Raw genomic sequence first — 12,117 nt, 5'->3', positions numbered from 1 at the left:
AAGTTTTCGGGGCTAGTGGAACTGTTGCTAGTCTAGGCTTTCAATGAATCCAAGGAGTTGAGAGTGCTTCCCCCAACGCTATCACAGGCATCAATCTCTCTCATCCTGAAGCGAAACAAGGACCCGGAGAGCTGTGGATTGTACAGACCAATTTCCTTTTTAAATGTGGATGGTAAATTACTGGCAAAGATTTTGGCCACCAGAATAAAGGACTGCGTCTCAGAGGTAATAGGTGAGGATCAGACGGGATTTATGAAGGGCAGGCACTTGACGTCCAGCATTAGACGGCTTCCCAACGTTATAATGATGCCAGAAGAGGGACGTGAGGCTGAGGTGGTAGTAGCCATGGACGCGGAGAAGACTTTCGACTGGGTGGAGTGGAAATACCAATGGGATATTTTAGGCAGGTTTGGGTTCGGGCAGGGATTTGTGGACTGAGTTTGGCTGTTATATCAGGCCCCGGTGGCAAATGTGAGAACCAACTGAACCCGGTCAAAATATTTTAATCTCAGGAGAGGGAAAAGGTAGGGATGCTCACTCTCCCCCATTACTGTTTTCCCTGGCCATAGAGCCTTTAGCAATGGCCTTTAGAGCCTCGAGTGCATGGCGGGGAATAGTGAGGGGGGCAGGGGTGGAGCACAGGGTTTCTTTATATGCGGATGACTTGCTGCTTTATGTTACAGACCCGGTGGGGGAACTGACCGAAATCATGGAGGTATTGGGAGAATTTGGGCGATTTTCAGGCGACAAGCTGAATATGGGACAGAGCAAGATGTTTGTGATCTAGGCACTGGGGACAGGAAAGGAGACTGAGGGAGTTACCTTTTAAAGTGGTGGCAGGGAGTTTCAGATATTTAGGGATTCAAGTGGCTAAAGAGTGGGGGCAGCTCCACAAGTTAAATCTGGGCAAAGCGGTCGGCCAAATGAAAAGGTATTTCCACAGATGGGACATGCTCCCGCTGACGTTAGTGGGAAGGGTCCAGACGGTGAAGTTGACCGTCCTCCCGAAACTACTTTTCTTTTATCAATGCCTTCTGATTTTTGTCCCCAAGGCTTTTTTTAGAAAAATAAATGTAGTGATTACAGGTTTTGCATGGGCGGGGAAAACCCCGAGTGTAAAGAGGGCACTCCTGGAGCAGGTACGCGGGGAGGGGGGCCTGGCTCTCCCGAGCTTTATTAATTATTACTGGGCGGCCAACATATCGATGGTCAGGAAGTGGGTAGTGGGGGAGGGGTCGGCCTGGAAGCGAGTGGAAGCGGGAGGGCTTTGAGACACAGTGGGGGTTGTTCAGGACAATGTTTGAGGAGCTGTTTGCAGTGGTGGGTGGGGAAGAGGGGGGAGTGAGGGTGGGGTAAATGGGGGAAAACTGTACAAACTGTGGACTGTGAGGTTGTGAAGTCTGTTGTTGCATATGTTACTGTTTTTTTTCACACATTTGGAATAAAATACATTAAAAAAACCTTATATATAAAAGGTTGGCCAGTAAGGCATCAACCTCGGAGAGAGTAATCCGGTAGGGATCTACTGGGTGTTGTATATATTGTTTGTAAATAAACCCAGTTCTTGACTTCATTCGGTGTGGACTTTGTGTAGTTCTACTACAGTAACAATCTTAACTAATCCCTGTTGTTAATAGAAACCAAACCAGTTTGTGAAGTCAAAAACACCACACAAGAGCTTTTCTTTACTACGAAAGTTTTTTGACTTCTATGTCCCAGTGTTCCAGCCGTCCCCTGTTTCTGTGATCAAAGTACTTAATTAAACAATGCCCTTCAACTGTGTATCTTAACAATATAATTCACTCTCCCCATTATAGAACATAGAACATAGAACACTACAGCGCAGTACGGGCCCTTCGGCCCTCGATGTTGCGCCGACCTGTGAAACCATCTGAAGCCTATCTGACCTACACTATTCCATTTTCATCCATATGTCTATCCAGTGACCACTTAAATGCCCTTAAAGTTGGCGAGTCTACTACTGTTGCAGGCAGGGCGTTCCACACTCCTACTACTCTCTGAGTAAAGAAACTGCCTCTGACATCTGTCCTATATCTATCACCCCTCAATTTAAAGCTATGTCCCCTCGTGTTGGTCATCACCATCCGAGGAAAAAGGCTCTCGATGTCCACCCTATCTAATCCTCTGATCATCTTGTATGCCTCAATTAAGTCCCCTCTTAACCTTCTTCTCTCTAACGAAAACAGCCTCAAGTCCTTCAGCCTTTCCTCATATGATCTTCCCTCCATACCAGGCAACATTCTTGTAAATCTCCTCCGTACCGTTTCCAATGCTTCCACGTCCTTCCTATAATGAGGCGACCAGAACTGCACGCAATACTCCAAATGCGACCGCACCAGAGTTTTGTACAACTGCAACATGACCTCATGGCTCCGAAACGCAATTCCTCTACCAATAAAAGCTAACACACCGTACGCCTTCTTAACAACCCTCTCAACCTGGGTGGCAACTTTCAGGGATCTATGGACATGGACACCGAGATCTCTCTGCTCGTCCACACTACCAAGAATCTTACCATTAGCCCAGTACTCTGCCTTCCTGTTATTCCTTCCAAAATGAATCACCTCACACTTTTCTGCATTAAACTCCATTTGCCACCTGTCAGCCCAGCTCTGCAGCTTATCTATGTCCTTCTGTAACTTGTAACATCCTTTCTGCACTGTCCACAACTCCACCGACTTTAGTGTCATCTGCAAATTTACTCACCCATCCTTCTACGCCCTCCTTCAGGTCATTTATAAAAATGACAAACAGCAACGGCCCCAAAACAGATCCTTGTGGCACACCACTAGTAACTGGACACCAGTCAGAGCATTTCCCATCAACCACCACTCTTTGTCTTCTATCAGCTAGCCAATTTCTGATCCAAACTGCTAAATCACCCTGAATCCCGTGCCTCGGTATTTTCTGCAATAGCCTACCGTGGGGAACATAAGAACTAGGAGCAGGAGTAGGCCATCTGGCCCCTCGAGCCTGCTCCGCCATTCAATTAGATCATGGCTGATCTTTTGTGGACTCAGCTCCACTTTCCGGCCCGAACACCATAACCCTTAATCCCTTTATTCTTCAAAAAACTATCTATCTTTACCTTAAAAACATGTAATGAAGGAGCCTCAACTGCTTCACTGGGCAAGGAATTCCATAGATTTACAACCCTTTGGGTGAAGAAGTTCCTCCTAAACTCAGTCCTAAATCTACTTCCCCTTATTTTGAGGCTATGTCTCCCTAGTTCTGCTGTCACCCGCCAGTGGAAACAACCTGCCCGCATCTATCCTATCTATTCCCTTCATAATTTTAAATGTTTCTATAAGATCCCCCCTCATCCTTCTAAATTCCAACGAGTACAGTCCCAGTCTAATCAACCTCTCCTCATAATCCAACCCCTTCAGCTCTGGGATTAACCTAGTGAATCTCCTCTGCACACCCTCCAGCGCCAGTACGTCCTTTCTCAAGTAAGGAGACCAAAACTGAACACAATACTCCAGGTGTGGCCGCACTAACACCTTATACAATTGCAACATAACCTCCCTAGTCTTAAACTCCATCCCTCTAGCAATGAAGGACAAAATTCCATTTGCCTTCTTAATCACCTGTTGCACTTGTAAACCAACCTTCTGTGACTCATGCACTAGCACACCCAAGTCTCTCTGAACAACGGCATGCTTTAATATTTTATCGTTTAAATAATAATCCCGTTTGCTGTTATTCCTACCAAAATGGATAACCTCACATTTGTCAACATTGTATTCCATCTGCCAGACCCTAGCCCATTCACTTAACCTATCCAAATCCCTCTGCAGACTTCCAGTATCCTCTGCACTTTTCACTTTACCACTCATCTTAGTGTCATCTGCAAACTTGGACACATTGCCCTTGGTCCCCAACTCCAAATCATCTATGTAAATTGTGAACAATTGTGGGCCCAACATTGATCCCTGAGGGACACCACTAGCTACTGATTGCCAACCAGAGAAACACCCATTTATCCCAACTCTTTGCTTTCTATTAATTAACCAATCCTCTATCCATGCTACTACTTTACCCTTAATGCCATGCATCTTTATCTTATGCAGCAACCTTTTGTGTGGCACCTTGTCAAAGACTCTCTGGAAATCCAGATATACCACATCCATCGGCTCCCCGTTATCTACTGCACTGGTAATGTCCTCAAAAAATTCCACTAAATTAGTTAGGCATGACCTGGCCTTTACGAACCCATGCTGCGTCTGCCCAATGGGACAATTTCTATCCAGATGCCTTGCAATTTCTTCCTTGATGATAGATTCCAGCATCTTCCCTATTACCGAAGTTAAACTCACTGGCCTATAATTTCCTGCTTTCTGCCTACCTCCTTTTTTAAACAGTGGCGTCACGTTTGCTAATTTCCAATCCACCGGGACCACCCAGAGTCTAGTGAATTTCGGTAAATTATCACTAGTGCATCTGCAATTTCCCTAGCCATCTCTTTTAGCACTCTGGGATGCATTCCATCAGGGCCAGGAGACTTGTCTACCTTTAGCCCCATTAGCTTGCCCATCACTCCCTCCTTAGTGATAACAATCCTCACCTGTCATAGCCTCATTTCTATCAGTCGCTGGCATGTTATTTGTGTCTTCCACTGTGAAGACCGACCCAAAAAACCTGTTCAGTTCCTCAGCCATTTCCTCATTTCCCATTATTAAAACTCCCTTCTCATCCTCTAAAGGACCAATATTTACCTTAGCCACTCTTTTTTGTCTTATATATTTGTAAAAACTTTTACTGTCTGTTTTTATATTCTGAGCAAGTTTTCTCTCATACTCTATCTTACTCTTCTTTATAGCTTTTTTAGCAGCTTTCTGTTGCCCCCTAAAGATTTCCCAGTCCTCTAATCTCCCAGCAATCTTTGCCACTTTATATGCTTTTTCCTTCAATTTGATACTCTCCCTTATTTCCTTAGATATCCACGGTCGATTTTCCCTCTTTCTTCCGGCCTTCCTTTTTGTTGGTATAAACCTTTGCTGAGCACTGTGAAAAATCGCTTGGAAGGTTCTCCACTGTTCCTCAACTGTTCCACCATAAAGTCTTAGCTCCCAGTCTACCTTAGCTAATTCTTCTCTCATCCCCTTGTAATCTCCTTTGTTTAAACACAAAACACTAGTATTTGATTTTACTTTCTCAAACGCTTATCAAACGCTTTACTGAAATCCATATACACCACATCAACTGCTTTACCCTCATCCACCTGTTTGGTCACCTTCTCGAAGAACTCAATGAGGTTTGTGAGGCACGACCTACCCTTCACAAAACCATGTTGACTATCTCTAATCAAATTATTCCTTTCCAGATGATTATACATCCTATCTCTTATAAACCTTTCATAGACTTTTCCCACAACAGAAGTAAGGCTCACTGGTCTATAGTTACCGGGGTTATCTCTACTCCCCTTCTTGTACAAGGGGACAAGGTTTGCTATCCTCCAGTCCTCTGGCACTATTCCTGTAGACAAAAATGACTTAAAGATCAAAGCCAAAGGCTCAGCAATCACCTCCCTAGCTTCTCAGAGAATCCTAGGATAAATCCCATCCGGCCCAGGGGACTTATCTATTTTCACACTTTCCAGAATCGCTAACACCTCCTTCCTTATGAACCTCAAGCCCTTCTAGTCTAGTAGCCTGTATCTGAGTATTCTCCTCAACAACTTTGTCTTTTTCCTGTGTGAACACTGATGAAAAATACTCATTTAGTACCTCTCCTATCTCCTCGGACTCTACGCACAACTTCCCACTACTGTCCTTGACTGGCCCTACTCTTACCCAAGGTCATTCTTTTATTCCTGACATACCTATAGAAAGCTTTAGGGTTATCCTTGATCCTACCTGCCAAAGACTTCTCATGTCCTCGCTTGGCTCTTCTTAGCTCTCTTTAGAGCCTTCCTAGCTAACTTGTAACTCTCAAGCGACCCAACTGAACCATCACGTTTCATCTTCACATAAGCCTCCTTCTTCCTCTTGACAAGTGTTTCAACCGCTTTAGTAACCCATGGTTCCCTCACTCGACCACTTCCTCCCTGCCTAACAGGTACATACTTATCAAGGACACGCAGTAGCTGTTCCTTGAACATGCTCCACATTTCCATTGTGTCCATCCCCTGGAGTTTTCCTCTCCAGGCGATGCATCCTAAGTCTTGCCTCATTGCATCATAATTGCCTTTCCCCCAGCAATAACTCTTGCCCTGCGGTTTATACCTATCCCTTTCCATCGCTAAAGTAAACGTAATCGAATTGTGGTCACTATCACCAAAATGCTCACCTACCTCCAAATCTAACATCTGTCCTGGTTCATTACCCAGTACCAAATCCAATACGGCCTCGCCTCTTGTTGGCCTATCTACATACTGCATCAGGAAACCCTCCTGCTCACATTGGACAAAAACGGATCCATCTAAAGTACTCAAACTATAGTGTTTCCAGTCAATATTTGGAAAGTTAAAGTCCCCCATGACAACTACCCTGTTATTTTCGCTCCTATCCAGAATCATCTTTGCAATCCTTTCCTCCACATCTCTGGAACTTTTCGGAGGCCTATAGAAAAGCCCTAACAGGGTGACCTCTCCTTTCCTGTTTCATAACTCAGCCCATACTACCTCAGTATTCGAGTCCTCATCAAATGTCCTCTCAGCCACCGTAATACTGTCCTTGACTAACAATGCCACCCCTCCCCCTCTCTTACTACCTTCCCTGAACTTACTGAAATATCTAAACCCCGGCACCTGCAACAACCATTCCTCGCCCTGCTCTATCCATGTCTCCGAAATGGCCACAACATCGAAGTCCCAGGTACTAACCCATGCCACAAGTTCACCCACCTTATTCCGGATGCTCCTGGCATTGAAGTAGACGCACTTTAGACCACCTTCCTTCCTGCCGGTACACTCCTGCAACTTTGAAACCTTACTCATGACCTCACTACTCTCAGCTTCTTGTGTACTGGAGCTACAATTCAGGTTCCCAATCCCCTTCCACATCTGGAAGCAGCAATCGCTCCAGCAGGGTGTATCCCTGAAATCTAGGGAACCCCTTCCAGACCTTCCAGTTGTAGCGATTCTGCTAAAGATAACAGACTGTCTACAGACCCGGAGGTCTGTGACTCTACTACTCACTGCTTTATTCAGCTCAGTCATGAAGTGAGCCCCCATTTTATATAATTTCTTCTGACCTGGAAGGCAAACTATGTTTGTTAATTTTCAATTATTGCTTCACTTCAGGATAATTTTTGTCCGCATCCTAATGAAACCTTTTGCAGCTCCGACTGTTTATTCATTTTAACTGTTACAAATCTAATGTCAGTTTGGCTGAGTGACCACTCTCTAGCCTCTGAGTCAATGTGAGTTTATGCTCCACTCCAGCATTACAGCATAATCTGGGCTGATACTTCAGAGTGGGTTAGGATGGAGGAGGAATCTTGTGAGGGGCCTAGTTTGAGGGCTATGGTGACAGCAGCATTGCCAATGGCTCCGAGTAGGTATTTAGGAAGCCCAGTGGTGCAGTCCACGGTGAAGATAGCACCGACGTCCCTTCCCTCCCTTCGAGTGTAAGGGATGTCGGTGCTAACGCCGCTGTGCGAGAATCATGGGTTTGAGCCGGGGGGGATGGATGGTGTATGCAGGAGGTAGAGGGAAGTGGGGCTGGTCAAGGTGAGGGATTTGTGTTTGGAAGAAGGGTTTGCCAGTCTGGAGGAGCTAAGGGAGAGGGTAGAGCTGCCGACGGGTAGTGAGTTCAGGTATCTACAGGTTAGGGACTTTGCACGAAAGGTCTGGAAGGGGTTCCCTAGATTTCCGGGATACATCCTGCTGGAGCGATTGCTGCTTCCAGATGTGGAAGGGGAGGGAAGAATTAGGGATCTATATAAGTGGCTGGGGGAGCAGGGAGGCGAGTGGGTGGAGGAGATCAAGGAGAAATGGGAAGCGGAGTTGGGAATGGAGATCAATTGGAGAGTATAGAGTGAGGCACTGCAAAGGGTAAACGGGACCTCCTCTAGTGCAAGGATGAGCCTGATACAGTTTAAGGTGGTGCACAGGGTGCATATGACTCAGGCGAGAATGAGTGGGTTCTTTCAGGGGGTAGCAGATGAGTGTGAGAGGTGTGGGCGGGGGCCAGCGAATCATGTTTTGGGGTTGTGAAAAATTGGGAAGATTCTGGGCAGGAGTGTTTGCGGTCTTAGCCAGGACAGTGGAGGAGGAGGTGGACCCGGACCCTTTGGTGGCGATATTTGGGGTTTCAGAGAAGCCGGAGCTCATGGAGAGGAGGAAGGCCGATGTCATGGCCTTCGCCTCCCTGATCACACGGTGATGAATTTTGCTGGAGTGGCGGTCGAAATCGCCACCGGGGGTAGCAGTATGGTTGGGTGACCTGTACGACTTCCTGCGGTTAGAAAAGATAAAGTGTGAATTAAGGGGCTCAGCAGGGGAGTTTGAGAAAAGGTGGGGGATGTTTGTGACCGTGTTTGAGGAGCTGTTCTGTTGATTGTTGGGAAGAATGTTTCCCGGGGTGTTTATTTGCTGTTAACTACTTGGTTACAAGTGTTGCTCGTTCTGGGTGAGTGTGCTTAACACTCAATTTGGCTCTGTTTCGTTACTTAGCTCTGGAGTCGCCAGGTATCGTTAAGATACCGCCACAAGTTTCAAGGTCAAGTTCAAAGCAATAAAACCATACACCAATTAGTAAGTTCAAACAAATGAGTTTATTATAATACAATTATAATCTATTCATGCACACGCTAAGATGATTAAACTATTCCTACCACTAAATAAACCAATACTTATCTTAAAGGGAACTGCCGGATCAGGGGACAAGGCCTCTTGCTCTGCACTGGTCCGCAGACTTCAGGTTGGTATGGGTTAAAAAGGGGCCAGGAGTGTCTATCTCTGGTAGCGATCGTTGTGAGACACTTACTTGCTGGCGGCTGCTGTCCCAAACCTCTCCTCTCTCTCGGTCAAGGTCTTCTTTGGCAAAAGCTGGTCGAGGGGCTGGTCCAGAGAGGAGGGCTGGTTAAGAAGAACGAACGAAGTGTGGGACCTGTCTTTTATAGGTCCTAGGGCTTCGCGCCCTTTTGGGCGGACCCTTTACCTGCTCAGAATCAATTGGGTCTCTTCCCAATCGATTTGTTTGAATCCCCCCAATACTGAGGCTATCTCTCGGCTATTGGGCGGGCCTTCAGGTGCTTTGTTTTAGAATCCCGCTGGTGCCGGGGTGTCTGGATTCCCATACACTGATGCAATCACTTCTCTATTTGTGTCCATTGTCCCTGGGATCGTTCCATTACTATGTTAACTATCCCGGAGATTGCCTCATTAGTAGGCGGAATGTTCGTTTCGGTGCTGTCTGCTCGCTTAGCAGACAGAATACACATTGGCTTGGTGCAGCCTGCTTGTGCTGCAAACATTGTCCATTTTAACCTGCAAGCTTTGCGTTCCTCCATTTTGTATTGAGGGAATGGCCAACTTCGGTGGCTACACTAAAATGCGTTTTAAAAAAAAAGAATTATCCTGGTGTCCTGTCTGATGCTTGTGGAATCTAGCTGTGTACAATTTAGCTGCTGCACTTTCCTATAAATAATAATGGCTGTATTTCATTATCCTTAAGTGCTTTTGCACATCCTGAGGTCAGAAAAGGTACCATATAAATACAAGATCATTTTAAGTATTTTATTTAGCTCAATTAATTGAAATGTTTTGTTGCTGTGGACGCATATTTCAGACTGTTATCTCCTTTGATATGTAAAAGTGTAGTGAAACATATAATCCTATTGCACATAACCTCTAGCAGAACTAAGCAGTTAACAGGATCATCACAGATTATAGACTCTAATCCAGGTTACACTGACATTGGGTTTTCCCTTTTATGCTTGAACTGTGCTTTTTTTTTGCCCAGTCTCATCATTTATTAAATGTATCCATTCATGGGATGTGGGCATTGCTGGCTGGGATGGCATTTATTGCCCATCTCTAATTACCCTAGAGAAGGTGGGGGTGAGCTGCCTTCTTGAACTGTTGCACTGCATGTGGTGCAGGTATACCCGCAGTACTGTTAGAGAGGGAACTCCAGGATTTTGACCCAGTGACAGTGAAGGAATGCTGATATATTTCCAAGTCAGGGTGGTGAGTGACTTGGAGGTGAACTTGCAGGTGGTGGTATTAGGAAAGATTTATGACAAATTGAATCAGGTTGTAACATTGGCTAGTCCGAATAGTTTTAGCCACTCTATTTAAATTCAGCACCTGTGAAGAAAGGCTGACATGACGTCTTTCCCAAGTGTGAACATATATTTGGTTCTATCATTGAAGCCTACGTGTGACAAAAAGCAATTATTATTATTTGTATTATTTTACCCTCCTGTGCCATGGCTTTAGTCCAAGATGATTAATCAGATGGATCCTTGGGTAATTGATCTTAAGTAGTACAGACCCTCCCTTGTTGTCAAGAAATTATGAATATTCAAACAGCTTAAAAAGTGAAACAACATAACCATTTTTCCCAATTTCATTTATATTTGAGTCTGTGTATCCTTAATGTCTAACAAAAGCAAGGACGTGGGTGGCACGGTAGCAGTGGTTAGCACTGTTGCTTCACAGCTGCATGGTCCCAGGTTCAATTCCTGGCTTGGGTCACTGTCTGTGCAGAGTCTGCACGTTCTCCCCACATCTGCGTGGGTTTCCTCCGGGTTCTCTGGTTTCCTCCCACAAGTCCCGAAAGACATGCCGTTAGGTAATTTGGATATTCTGAATTCTCCCTCCGTGTACCCGAACAGGCGCCGGAATGTGGCGACTCGGGGATTTTCACAGTAACTTCATTGCAGTGTTAATGTAAGCCTACTTGTGACAATAAAGATTGTTATAGATCTCATAAATCTCAACTAATATTTATTTTCAGTCTTAAGGTAAAACAAGAACGTTTTATCTTTTTTATTATTTGGTCGGGATTTTTATATCCTTTTGTTATTGTGAAATTCTGCAGAATCAGGAGTCCTTCGTGTAATTCACCTTGGATTTATTACAAAGCGATAAATCCTGTTAGTTGCCAGGATACAGATCTTCTAACAAGATTAGCAGATCCAGTATTATTTTTAGCTGATCTGTTTAAACATTTTGAAGAGTATGACATATATGTATCAGGGATTTGTTCTGTGAATGCCTACATGCAGTTCATTATGACACACACTTCAAAGCATAATCTGTACTTAAGGAACATAGGGAGAGAAATCACTCTGCATTATAAAGATCATTTACATTTCAGCATTTTGCGACAAGTGCTGGCTCAGCATTTGTGTGTGTTCAAATGTAGCCTAGATTACATGATTGTTTTCCAACTCTTTAATGTACAATGCACATTTTCCTTATTGTGAATTTTGTTATTGCCTCTTTGAGCCATTTGCACTTTGTGATTGAACTTTAAAACCTAAGGTTAACTTTGGACCACCCAAAAGAGAATATAGATCAGGAGGGATGGAAAGTAAACTAGCAAGTGAGCCAAATGTGCAGTCTTATAAAACAAGTTCCATTGCCATATAGAATTGTTGACTTTCACAGAGCTGCTGACGGAGCAGCGTGAATTGGGACATGTTACAATTCCGGACCAGATCCAACAGTGGCTAGGATACTGGACAGAAACCCCAATATTTTATTTTAATTTTGTAAGACTGTGAGGAAAGTATACCTCGCTCTGGGAGTGATTTCATGCAAAATAGAGATACGATATATTAAAACAAACTTTATTACCAACACAGTATTAAAATATCTTTAACATCACACAAGAACAATAGCTTACGACTCCCCGTAAACAATGCTCATCAATACAGTGGCACAATAACCCTTAACTGCTATTTTCATTCCCACTCCAGCAACAAAACCACCTCAACTCTCAATCCACTTTTAAATACAATTAGCAGACCGAGGCATATGCACTTGAGATGTTCTTTGAGAATGTTTGAAGAGATAGACCTAAATCCTGTCAGAACACTGCAAGATCTCTAGCTGAAGTCTTCAAAACTGGCTTCATAGTAGTTTGACTTCCAGAACCAACTGCAGATTCCTGTCTGTCTCAACTCACTGCTGAAACT

At 44.5% G+C, this 12,117-nt stretch overlaps 1 protein-coding gene across 1 annotated transcript in view; it reads right to left on the bottom strand.

Annotated features, from left to right (window-relative positions):
- The window catches only part of ift122 (intraflagellar transport 122 homolog (Chlamydomonas)), a 265,167-nt gene that overhangs the window by 23,138 nt on the left and 229,912 nt on the right, over window positions 1-12,117 (bottom strand). The window lies entirely within an intron of this gene.

The sequence above is a fragment of the Scyliorhinus canicula genome, chromosome 11, assembly GCF_902713615.1.
Source record: "Scyliorhinus canicula chromosome 11, sScyCan1.1, whole genome shotgun sequence".
Lineage (NCBI taxonomy): Eukaryota > Metazoa > Chordata > Chondrichthyes > Carcharhiniformes > Scyliorhinidae > Scyliorhinus > Scyliorhinus canicula.
This window is presented reverse-complemented; position numbering and strand designations above follow the sequence as displayed.